The sequence below is a fragment of the Durio zibethinus genome, chromosome 4 (genome assembly GCF_047325235.1).
Source record: "Durio zibethinus cultivar Kanyao isolate XHJ-2024 chromosome 4, ASM4732523v1, whole genome shotgun sequence".
NCBI classification, from domain to species: domain Eukaryota; kingdom Viridiplantae; phylum Streptophyta; class Magnoliopsida; order Malvales; family Malvaceae; genus Durio; species Durio zibethinus.
This window is the reverse complement of record NC_143165.1, coordinates 9,032,479-9,045,893: the sequence shown is the minus strand read 5'-3', so window position 1 is coordinate 9,045,893 and position 13,415 is coordinate 9,032,479. Positions and strand designations below refer to the sequence as shown.

Sequence of the window (13,415 nt, the reverse complement as noted above, 5' to 3'; positions counted from 1 at the left end):
TAGTGTTTAAAAAATTTATTGAATTTTGTACCAAATATTGACTTACATAAAAAAAATTATGTTGTGTATTTTAAATTTATTATTTTTAAAAATTAAAAACTAAAATAAAAATATATAAATATTAATTTGATATGCATAATAAATAGTAGAAATTAATTATATATGTATTAATATAATTCATTAATTAAAAGGCATGAAGAATTGTAACAAAAAGTTAAAAAAATTTAAATTTTAATTAATACAAATGATAATGAATGAAATGTTAAAAAAAAAATACTAATTTTTAAGTGTAATATAAATATAAAACTTTTGCGAGATAGACAAATTTTTATTGGATGACAACGTCAAGAGTTTGTAGAATTTTTTAAATTAAAAAATTATATCGAAGAAATGATGATATATACAATGTTTCACAATTTCAGATGAAACATTATTATAATAATCTATAATTTAAAAACGAATAAATTAATGATTATTAAGATAATTAAAATTGATTAGAAATTAATTTATATTAGGACTGCGCTGACAGATCATTAAACTTTATTAGGTCTTAAATTTTGTTTTAAGAGAGATCCATTTTCTTGTCAAAGTGTTGACACAATTTACTAATAAAAAATAATAAAATAATTACAATAATTAATATAACAAATACTTACAATAATTGATAAAAGTAATTTGCATTTTAAAACTTGTTACAACTTGAGTTTAATTATCACAACTTTTAAATAAATAAATTTTGTTAAAATTTGATTTTGTAATGAAATTTAAAACGACGCATAGATATGAAATTTGAAATTTTTATTAATATGTTTTTAATATGAAAAATATATAATATATATTGAATTTTTTTTTTTTATGATAGAGACTTAGAAAGCAATGTTAGAAGTGTACTCGAACTGAGTCTAATCGAAACAATGAAAAATTTGAGCTTGACTCTAAATTTATTGCTTTAAACTTTGTTTAAGTTTGATCGAATTTTAATTTTCAAGTTTAATTTTGACTTGAGATAAAAATTAAATTATTTAAACTTATTCAATTAAGCTTATTTATCAAATTAAAAACTTTATTCTCATACTTGACTTCAAACTTCATTAATTATGTTTGAACTTGAGCTTGAGCTTATATTAATATATATGAGAATAAAATAATAATTTTTTAATTAAAATAATTAAAATATATATTAAAATATAAAATTTTGATTAAGTCTAGAAGCTACTTAACGCAGCCGGTGCCCTTGATAAATTAAATTACTTAAGTTCAAGCTCGATTCGATAATAAATAACCCAAAACCAAGTAACTTATGAGTATGTGTGTATCATTTATGGTATTAGACAAAATACTTTAGATCCACCCTTTCTTGCCAACTCCGAAAACTAGCACAATATCCCACCGCAATAGCTCCAAGTTAAATCAGGGATTCCCATGCAGAAATCGAACCTGGATCATGCACTAATGCAGTGCACTTGCAAACTCGTCCTTGCCATTGAACCACACCCTGGATGCAAATAAGTTTAATCTACATTTCAACCTAATTGATTTTATTAGTTTCACGATATGTTGAGATATATATAAAAACTAGTCACATATAAATTCAGTTTCCGAAGATCGTATTTCCAATAAGTCATGTAAATAAAGAAGTTTTTATTTATGATGTCTATGTCATGCATGTTACTTTGGAAACATGGAAGGCTGCCGACTGCTTCGTCTCTTCTGATGAGTCCATCAAGGTAATTGGAAACATGAATCACGAAAATGAAGCATCTAATTATGATCAGTTTAATTGGAAAAATTAATGAATTCACGAAAAACTAAGGGGTTGCTTTTTGAAAGCATTATTCAATGAGAGGATATTGAAGAGCCAGGAAGGGCTATAATTTCTTATATATGCAGAAACAAATGGGATGGAATTTATGGAAAATAAAATGGAAATGGTTAATTGAGAGAGTAATGAAGGAGAAAAATGGATAAAGCATTATAGTAGCAGTCATAAAATACTGCTGGTGGGTGAGGGTGCTTTCTCTTTTGGTGCTTGCTTAGGCAGAGCTTTTGGTTCTGCTGCCAATATGGTGGCCACTTCTCTTGATTCAAGAGGTGTGTATCTTGTTTACAGTTTCTTTTTACAAAATATACCGCAGCCTAGGATTGGAGAAAGGTTTGCAAATATTGAGATTTGAATTTCAGACATGCTAAATTTCATTTCTTAAGTATAGCTATACGATTGAATTGAGCTAAATTTTGGTTAATAATAATAATAGATGTTTCCTAATTGTATCTTTTGAAAATCATAGAGATGTTAATGCAAAAGTACTCAGGAGCAATGGCAAACTTGAAAGAACTAGAGGAGCTTGGATGCACAATTATGCATGAAGTAAATGTCAATACCATGAGCCAACATGCTTTCCTTCCTCAAATTGGACTCATTCGACAGGACAGTCTTCAACTTTCCTCATGCCGGCTTTTTCCATGGGGAACACAGTACTCATCAAATTGAGTAAGATGCCTTGTGAACATTACAACTCATGAAGCTGCTCAACAAACAATGGTCGATCCAAGATTTTTTTTTTGAATGTGTCCACTTATAATATATATATATATATATATATATATATATAATTACCGACAAATTTACTAATTTTATCGATCGAAAGGTGTCTAGAAAAAAATATTGGGGGAGTTCATGAAAAAAATTTTCTTAAATTTTTTTTTCTCCATGGATCCGCCTTTGGAATGAAATATTGTTTAATGTTGTTTTTAGGCTTCACAAAAATGTGGTGAAGGGTTTCCTGGGGAATGCAGATGACATGTTGACAGACAATGGAGAAGTTCACATATCCCACAAAACTGTTCATCCATTCACTATGTGGGGGATAGAGAAGCTGACAAATGATATTTGGATTAGGCTTGCTCAATCAAGAACCATTTTCGAAATGGGACTATCCAGGGTATCAAAACAAGAGAGGACATGGAATTAGATGCAATGCCAGTTTCCCTGTTGGACAATGTTGTACTTTCATGTTTCAGAAGCATTCTTGTCTTGTAGCTTCATTATCTGATCTGTTGTCTGAAAAGTAACAGGGTTTTAGAGTTGATATTTGCTTACCTCCTTAATTATGCCTACTATGTCTATGTTATGAAATTTGATGAGTTAAAATTTGTTTAGGAAGGTATCTGTTCATGGTTTCCCTACATAATTAAATAATTTGACAAATTGAGCATATAGGTTAGCCGTAATCATTAGCCTTTGGTTGTTAAGTTCATTCGGCAGCAGGGTGGGACTAACCTGATAATCTAAAACTCGATATGATAACAAGACACAAGTATGATATAAATATAGGATATGAAGATGACACAGCTTAAAATTTTAGCAATAACTATATTTAAATTTAACAAAATAAAAAAATATATTTTATATTTTCGTACCGATACAAAATATGAAACGTAATTTTCGTATAAGACACACTATGAATATACGAATTTTAATATTTTATATGATATAAATATACAAATCTCAGGTCCGAAGGACTCAAATTTTGTCGTTTTATGATTCCAAATGAACCCTGAATTTTCAATTACATTTATATCTACAGAGTGAAAAGAGAATAAAAATTTCCAGCATTTTCCAGGAATGGTTTTGTTCATCAAGTAACATATTTGGCATTCCAAAACACTGTAGTGAAAGAAAACTTTTGAAATGGTGCTTAATTTGGAATCCAAACCCCAAGTAAATCCAAGGTTCAATTTCCATAGCTCATGAATTCCTGCCATATAGATAAAATAAAAAATGCAAAGGTTTTTTGTAAGGACCTCCTTGAATAACTTAAAAAATATTTCTAATGATAGCATTAGCCCCACAAACTTGGAATTTTGAAGGATTTAACACCAACTTTCCAGTACCAGGGAGAATTTGTAACTGAATTGAACAATCAAATGATAAAGCATCTTCTCTCTTTATTGACCGAACCTGTTGATTAAGGGGAAGACTTGAGAATTCGAGTTTATAAATAAGAACTGGGAATGCAGTTGTTAAACAAGGACTTTGATATGGTCTTGCCCCTGACTCCACGAAGAAGGCCTACAAAATGAATGATCAAATTCATAAAATTGTAACTTACCTTGACAATGAACATTAAAAGTAGCCTTCACCAGAGTCATAAATCCAACAAAATTCTTGAAATGCGCTTGATTATTCCTAATAGATGTTGTACCTCACAAGTTACATTAATTTGTTGACCGATGGTATCTTGATCCTTAACTACCGTAGCGTTGTAATTATTAGACATCTTGTCCAGAGAAAAGGCTACATCCAGTACTGGACCGATGATTTGATAAATATTTCTCAAATTTTCTTTTTCAAGCATGGAAACTCTAGGAATAGAAGTAATAAGATTTATTCTCATAATAAAATAAAGTAATATATGTCAATTTTCTTTTGAAAACTTTTTAATAAAAAAAATTTTTCGACAGCAAATTGATCGATTAATTCAATAAGAAATGTGGATTAGCACTTGATTTCGTTTGTACCATCCAATTGAATCCAATTCAATTGGTTTGTTTCCTTATTCAATAAAGGAATTTTTAAGTTCAACCAACCTATCCTATTTTACCTACCAATATTTTGAAATCTATTGAGGTATTTTTGGATTGGCGAGAATGGAAATTGCTAGACACAAGCCTAATGGATTTATTTGATCTGTTAAAAAAGACGGTCAAGGAATGTTGAAGTTATAATTTAGTGGCACAATCCGACATTCAAATCAGTAGGCATATCAAAAAAAGAATAAATAATAGAGAAGAAAGATATAGAGCCGGTTGAATGAGATCCCCTTCAAACCTTTACCTGGTGCTTTTTATGCCTTTACCTCCAGCCAGCCTGTCAGGTTTGATGTGGAGTCGACCATTGTAATGCATGGAGCATGTGACAGTTTGAGTTGGCTTCCACTTATGGGCAATACTTTTGAGATGAATGAATCTAAATTACATACCAAAAAATTTTACATGAAGTTTCTCAAGTAGAATTTGTGAAGTTTTTTTTATTAAACATGAATAAATAAAAATTAAAATTGAAAATCAAAATTGATAGATTAAAAATTTTCATCACATAGATCAAATGTGTAAATTTTGAAAAAATTTTAATTAATTTTGATATATTTATTAAATAAATATTTTTAATAAAAATATTGACAGAATTTATATTGTTAAATAAATATTGATCAAATTTGAATTATAAAGAATATTTTTATTTTTTTTTTACATATTAATGATCTTCACATTAAACTCTATCAATTCAATAGTTCAAATTTTTTATTAAAATTTTTATTTATTTATTTTTAATAAAGGATTTCATAAACTCTACCTATGAAACTTCCTATAAGTTTTATCCAATTACATACTACCTTCTTTTTGGGTACACAAATATTTTTTTTAAGCATACAAGATTGAATGTTTCTACAAATGAGTTTCAACATCCAGTAAGCCAATTAAGTTGAAATTTCAATGTATTAATTTGACATTTCTTTTTCCCTTTCCTTTTTCTTTGGGTTAAAAGGAACTTTTTTTTTCTTTTTTCTAAAAACATGTAATCAAATATGTTCTTATCAACTGGAAAATGAACATATATAACACATCATCTAGACTTTAGATTTGTAAAATCGCGTATGCAGTTTGGATTAAACCTAATAATTTTAAATACGATATGATGATATTATTAAAAAATATATAAAAAAATATGAAAATGACATAGTTTAAAATTTTTTTTTTTAAAAAATCATATATGGGTTTGATAAAATATATATATATTTTGTGTTTGATGTATTGATAAAAACCGTGATATGACAAGTTTTGTATTTTATACATATTTGAGACAAAATAAACATGATATGAATGTCGAATCTGATTCAATCACTGTAAATTTTAAGCTAGTTGCCTTCATGATTCATATCTGAAACCAGATCCTTTATTTGCCAATGCACAAAGCATATATATATATATATATATATATATATATATATATATATATATATATATATATATACACACACACACTATGTCTTATTTACATGGAATTTCATAGGGATATGATTGACTCGTTAGCTGGAAGGAACAAAAAAATCATTTCGAAGTGAAAGCGACTTCCCGTGGTAAACAAAGTAACGAATTCTTTCTTATGGCAAAGAATTGTAAGACGTCCCTTCTTATACGCTTGAAAAGTCCAACATTAATTGTGAAAAATATATGGAATAATTTTCCATTGAGACAATGAAATGAGGAAAATAAACGAATTTATGATATCAACTTGTCATAATAATCCAATCTTTGAAAAATATATGGAATAATTTTCCGTTGAAACAATTAAATGAGGAAAACAAACGAATTTATGATATCAACTTGTCATAATAATCCAATCTTTGTAATTGGATTGATGAGTCAAGGTCTTATTAAAACAATAACCACTGATAAATACGCTCCAATAAAAATTTTTTGTGTTTCTATCATAGGGTTAGAGATGACTGAGTGGTTCAGATTGTCAAACAAGTTATATTTTATCTCATTTAGATTTGATAATTTTAAATACAATATAATGATATTATATAAAAAAGATACGACAGAAATACAAAATCGTATAATTTAAAATTTTACCAAAAATCACATATGAGTTTAACAAAATATATAAAATGTGTTTCATCTTTAACGTGTCAACACGAGTTGTGATACGATAATTTTCGTATTTTACATATATTTAATAAGAAATAAATATGATACGAATATACGAATTACTAAATTTAATCTCACTAATATGTAGACAATAGAAGACTTGGCCAAATCAAAACAAACATTAAAAAAATCCCCACCAATTTCCCTATATAAGTAGATTTGGTGTCCTCCTTTTTTCTTCATTCTAAGAGTTCCATATCCAACAAGTCTCTCGTCAAAAGCTGCTTTAGTTTCTTAGATCTACTGATATTCAAATATGAAGAAGGTGAGCTTCTTTTATCCTAGAAATTATCACATTCTTTTTTCTCACAGATTTTTCTAGCTGTAAGAGAACATATAAGATTGTTAGAATATTGATATGATTTCTGTGTAATTAAAATGCAGCAAAAGATGGTTCTCAAGGTGCAAATGCACTGTCAGAAATGTCGGACAAAGGCTTTGAAGATAGCTGCTGCAACACATGGTTGGCGTCGAATTCCAACTTTTTTTAATATTTTCTGTGAGCCATATTCAAATATTTTTTTAGGATTAATGTGACCATTCTTAAACTGTAGTAAAATATTCATTGTGATAACTAAAATTTTAAAATCTCTAATGTAATATATGAATCATGAATCTTTTTAATTAATATGGTACTTTCCTAACATGTTTAGCTCTAAATGATGATACGTGATAGATAAATAGTCTTTCAAGTACCACATCAGTAAGTATCGCATTAGATATTTTTAAAATTCAGATATCTAATTAAATATTTTACTATAATTTAGACAAACGTAATTTTTTTCTATTTTATGAAAATAAAGTGATCTTTAGTATCTAGCTTGGCTTTAACCACGAGCAGGTGTGAATGAGGTAGCAATAAAAGGGGCAGAAAAGGATGAGCTGGTGGTGATTGGAGAAGAAGTTGATTCGGTTAATTGACTTGTTCGCTAAGAAAGAAGCTGCACAATGCTACCATACTGAGTATCGAAGAGAAAAAAGATGAGAAAAAGGATGAACAAAATCCAAGTTATTTTGTTCACTATCCTCAGCATTTCATTCCTGAAGTGCTGGTTCAGGATCCATACCAAACAACACTTTGTCTCATCATGTGATAGACATTATCTAGTTATGGTATCCCCAATTTCTATGCCCTCTTATGAATTTTGGATAATAAATGTATTTTGAAAAATAATTTTTCGTTCATAGAAATCATAGTTTGAGAAAGAGATTATAGATACTAAAATTTAAATTCTAAATTTACTGAATATCATCTCATAATAACAGTTGTGAGCATTAGTGATGATGTGATTCATTTCAGAAGACTTATGCAACTCATTAGAATTAAATTATAAAAGTAATGCAGCATTAAGAAGTTTTCTTTATCATGTCCAACTATGATTGTTTTTTCCTTTTTGTGGTTTTAGCTATGTTTGACAATTTTTTTTTCCTAAACCCTCTTAAATAAATGTAAAATGTAATAGTCAATTAAAGGAAAATCAGGAAAATCATAATTACTTCAATGGAATTTATGGTCATGTATGATGCTATCAGCCTCAGCACTGATCATATGCTAATTAAACTGAAATTAACTTGCCCTCTGGGTTGGAAGTTAAATCATATACATGCAAACGAGAGCTGTTTTGTAATTTCAAATACCAAAAAAATTCAATTACACATGCTTGTCTCTTGTGTAAGGAATTGTGATGAACTCTTTTGATGTCATTTAAATCATATTATCTAGGGTAGAAGTTAGGGTGTAAAGGAATCGAATATGAACAAATTTTATTATGTTAATGATTTATTCCTTTTATTAATGAACCTTGGAATATTATCTATGATCGTTTGTTAAATTTAATAAACGAACATAAATTAAATTTGTTCATGAATTATTCGTTGAATGTTTTCTTTGTTTACACAACCCAATGAAATATGTATGAATTGTACTATCTTTATAATCTATTCATTTAATTAATAAATTATGAAATATTATTCGTAATTATTTATTAAGTTTAATAAATAAGCATAAACAAAAAGAAACTGATTTTGTTCAAGAACTATTTTTCACATGTTCTGTTAATTTACTACCAATAGTAATATATATATATATATATATATATATATACACGCTAAAATAAATTTTGTATTAAAATAATAAATAAATTTCTTCCTCAGTTGAATGAGTTTATGCAGCCCTCACATCCAAAGTCATCATGATATAGTAACCCAACAACCATCTCATGACTTGGCTGAAATAAGACAATAGATAATGGTTTGTAGATCAAAGGTACAATGAACAAACTAAAGAAAAATCAAAGGAAGACTTAAAAAAGCCTTTACTATGACCTAATCAATCAGGCCATGCCTTTAAGGTGCAAACAAGTTTTAAAAGCCAAACATTGATAGCCAATGGCAATCAGTGATAGCTACATTTACCTTGTAGAAATGTTATTTTTTTTAGTGAATCTCAACATGCCGAATCTTATAGAAGATCGATGTACGGTTTCAAACGATAGGCCGCAGTCTGAAATGAGAAAAAGATTATAAATATTAAAATTTAAATTTCAAATATAATAAATGCTATCTCAAAAGTAGTTGTATAAATTAATTTAGTTAAACTCGGGTTATTTTAGTCTTCTTTGTCATGAGACAAATTGATAATGTTTATGGACTTCTTTCACTTTCATCATCAATATTTTCTTTTACTATTGATCCTTTCCTTAATTTTCTCATCAAATTAACCTTGTCAAATGTTGCTTGCACAACTTGCTCACCAATTAATAACTGTAAGAAAAAGAACAAGAACCAGAAAAGACAGATACTAAAGACTCAATTCAAACCACAAGCGAGGGTCCATAAAACTTGCCATTTATCGTGGATGAAATTATTTGTAAATTTCCTAATTGAAAGGTACTCCATCTGCAATAAGTCTCCATGGAAGATGCTTAACTCCAACTGCAATCAGCCTGATGTCTCAACTTCATCAATTCATGAAATTGGATATACTCTGTTATATTAAATTTTGTTTTCTAACACCCATTTTCACCTATTTATATGAAAATTCAAATTAACATGCCCAAGTAATTAAGTGTTTGTATAATATTAATATAATTGAATTTTGTCAAAAATTTCAAAAATCTGATTCTTCATGTTCCGTTAAAAATTCATCAAAAATCCATCCGTAATAATAGACTTTTAGTTATGAAAATTTTTCGAATTTTTCTCTTGTAGTGAGAACATTATTGCGAGTAATATTAATGAGTAGAAAATTTTGCAAGGCCAAGATGAGGCATGAGACTGAACCATGTCTATCTTGGGAAAATAGGGTTGAGTCCCATGTAATTGGTTTTGAATCAATCAAAGGCCTTGGGCTTTGGCCTATCTTTTTACACATATCCTTAATTACTTAATAAAAAAATGTGAGGCTGTTTTAAGGTGAAGTCGCAAATAAAAAAAAAAAGTCAAAAAAATAGAGAGAAAAAGTAAAATGGAGAGTTGGTTGAACGAAAGTCGATCTATGGTCCGATTGAGCTGAAATTTTGTCAGCAAGTTTATGATTCAGAGTTTTACATTCTGAACGATGAGGATCGAGTTTGAAGCTCTCTAGAAACAAATCTAAGGTATATTTATTGAGTTATCTATTTAGTGAGATTTCTCCAATTGTCTCTCTCTAGTTGTTGATTAGCTATAGTTTTAGCTAGAAAAGAACTTTATATATCTATTATTTGATAATGGAGAGTTTTTTGGTGGTCTATGATTTTTCCCTTTACACGAGAGGGTTTTTCACATAAATCTTAGTATGCTTTATTTTTTTTGCATTGTTGATTGTTGAATATTATCCGTTACTGTGGATTTATTATGATATATTACTTCTGTGTTGCTGTGTTTATTGCTTCAAACCTAACAAGTGGTATAAGAGTGAGGGTTACTTTGAGATATTGATACAGAAGCAGACCAAGACAGAAGTAAATTCTGTTTAAGATCATAGAGGGTGATATAGGTTTCATGATAAAATTAACAACATCAAATTATTCAATTTGTAAGCCTATGATGAAAGATCATTTATACTGCAAAAATTTATATGAGCTAATATTAGATGATTCAGGTAAACCAGTAGCTATGAAAGATGAAAACTGAAAGAAGTTAGGTAGAAAGACGCTGGCTACAATAAAAAAATAAGTTGATATCAGCGTATTTCATTATGTAGCGCGGAAGGCAGATGCCCATATTATTTGAGAAAAATTGACAACATTGTATGAGAAAAAAATAGGTATGAATAAAATTATGCTTGTTAAAAAACTTGCAACTTTATAGTACAAGGATGGATGATCGATTACAAAGCACTTGAGTGATTTTCAAGACATATTTAATATGATGACTACTATGGAGCTTAAGATGGATGATGAAATGAAGGCGTTGTTTCTTTTGAATTCATTGCCAGACAGTTGAAATACTCTAGTTGTGACTGTTCTTAATTTAGCTCTTGATTACAATGTGACATTGAAGATGGTAAATGATAATATGCTTAATGAAGAAGCAAGGTGAAAAGATGTAAACCCTAAGAATCAGCTCTAGTCACAGAGAACAGGAATAGAAACATCGACAGAGATCAAAACTTAAAAAGTTGTAGTAAGTCTAAACATAGATCCAAATCCAGAGATAAAATAAAATGTTTTCATTATGGTAAAACAGGTAATATAAAACGACATTGTAAAATCTTGAAACAAGAGCGAAAAGATGAGAAAGATAAAAGTTCAGATGATGACAATATTGTAGCAGTGAATTTAGATAATAATTCAATTACTTTAATTTGTACATATGATGATTGTAATCATATTGGTGATCCCGACATTGAGTGCATAGTTGACACAGGAGTGACTTATCATTATGTTACTAAGAGAGTTGTTTACAACTTATAAAGTATGAGACTTTGGTTATACTAAAATGGAAAACAAGAGTGTCTCGCAGATTGTTGGAATTGGTGATATTGTCGTACAAATTGGTACTACTGCATGTTGACTTTAAGGGATGTTAGACACATTTCGAATATGAGAATGAACTTACTTACTATTAATATCCTTGATAAAGAAGGATATAAGAGTCGACAAAAGAATGAGCAGTGAAAGCTTCTCAAAAGATCTAAGTTGCAAGAAAAAAACTATGATGCACAATGTATAAAACATGGATGCAATTGAACGACAACCAGATAAATACCGTTATGGATGATGCTTTAACAAACTTGTGGCACAAGAGGCTGACACACATCAGTGAAAAGGGGTTATAGGTTTTGGCAAGACAGTCATTCTTTTGTTAAAGGTATGTCTCTCGATTCATATGATCATTGTTTGTTTGGTAAGCATCATAGAGTTTTTTTTCGTAAGAGTTATCAGTGAAAAGAAAATATATTAGAATTAATTTATTCTGATGCATGTGGTCCCATTAAGGTTGAGTCATTAGGTGGTAGCAAGTATTTTGTTACTTTTATTGATGATGCTTCATGTAAAACTTGGGTGTATATGTTGAAAAATAAAAGTCAGATATTACAGTATTTTTAAAAATTTTATACCATGGTGGAAAGGATGACAATGTTGCCCTTGAAGTATATTCAAACTGATAATAATGGGGAATACATATCCAAAAACTTTAAAAAATACTATTCAAAGTATAGGATCAAGCATAAGATAACAGAACTTGGAACATCGTAGCATAATGGTGTAGCTCAAAGGATGAACCGCACCATTATGAAAAAAGTCAGATGTATGTTAAGAATGGCAAAATTATCAAAGCCATTCTAAGGTGAAGCAGTTAACACGCTTGTTATTTGCTTAATAGATCACCATCAGTTTCTTTGGGCTTTGACATTCCAGAAAGAATGTAAACAGAAAAAGATACTTCATACTCTCATTTCAAAGTTTTCGGGTGTAAAGCATTAATGCATGTACTGAAAGAGCAAAGGTTAAAGCTTGACAGTAAAGTCACACAGTGTATGCTTGTAAGATATGATAATGAGGAATTTGGCTATAGGGTATAAGATCCAGTGAAGAGAAAGACAGTCAGAAGCAAAAATGTGATTTTTCATTAAAAAAAACCATAGCAAACCTTAAGAAAAATGAAAAGATTATACAGGTTACTGTTGAGTGTGATATTTCAACAATGATAGGGGTTCCACAAGAAAAAATCACAGATGATAGAAATGAGCAAGAAACAGAACTTGAGGATATAAATAAGCTAGCCATAATTAGTGATGAGCTAGATGCAATTAGTTTTGAGCAGGGGGAACAATTCTTTCTACCTGAGAGTGTTAAGTAAGGGGAGCTATCTTCGGCATCAGGTGACATAGAGTTTCAGCCTAAAAGATCTACTAGGGAGCACATGCCATCTACCAGGTATCCAAGTTTAGATACTATTTTAGTTACCAATGAAAGGGAGCCAAAGAGCTTTCAAGATATGCAGACTACTCTGGATAAAGAGCATTGGTTAAAAGCAATGAAAAAAAAGATGGGGTCATTGCGAAAAAATAGTACTTATGATCTTATTAAACTTTCAAAAAGAAAGAGATTATTAAAAAATAAATGGGTGTTCAAGTTGAAAAAAGATGGTGACAAGTTAGTGAGGTACGAAGCTCAATTAGTGACAAAAGATTTTTTTCAGAAACCAAGCATCGATTTTGATGAGATCTTCTCTCTAGTTGTGAAGATGAGTTCCATTCGAGTGGTACTAGGATT

The 13,415-nt window shown here is 29.3% G+C and overlaps 2 pseudogenes; both read left to right on the top strand.

The window, feature by feature from the left end:
* The first annotated feature begins 1,961 nt into the window (after positions 1-1,961).
* On the top strand, positions 1,962-3,072 carry LOC111288798 (uncharacterized protein At4g26485 pseudogene; annotated as a pseudogene).
* Positions 3,073-6,917: 3,845 nt separating this feature from the next.
* On the top strand, positions 6,918-7,839 carry LOC111288797 (heavy metal-associated isoprenylated plant protein 47-like; annotated as a pseudogene).
* The last annotated feature ends 5,576 nt before the right edge of the window (positions 7,840-13,415 follow it).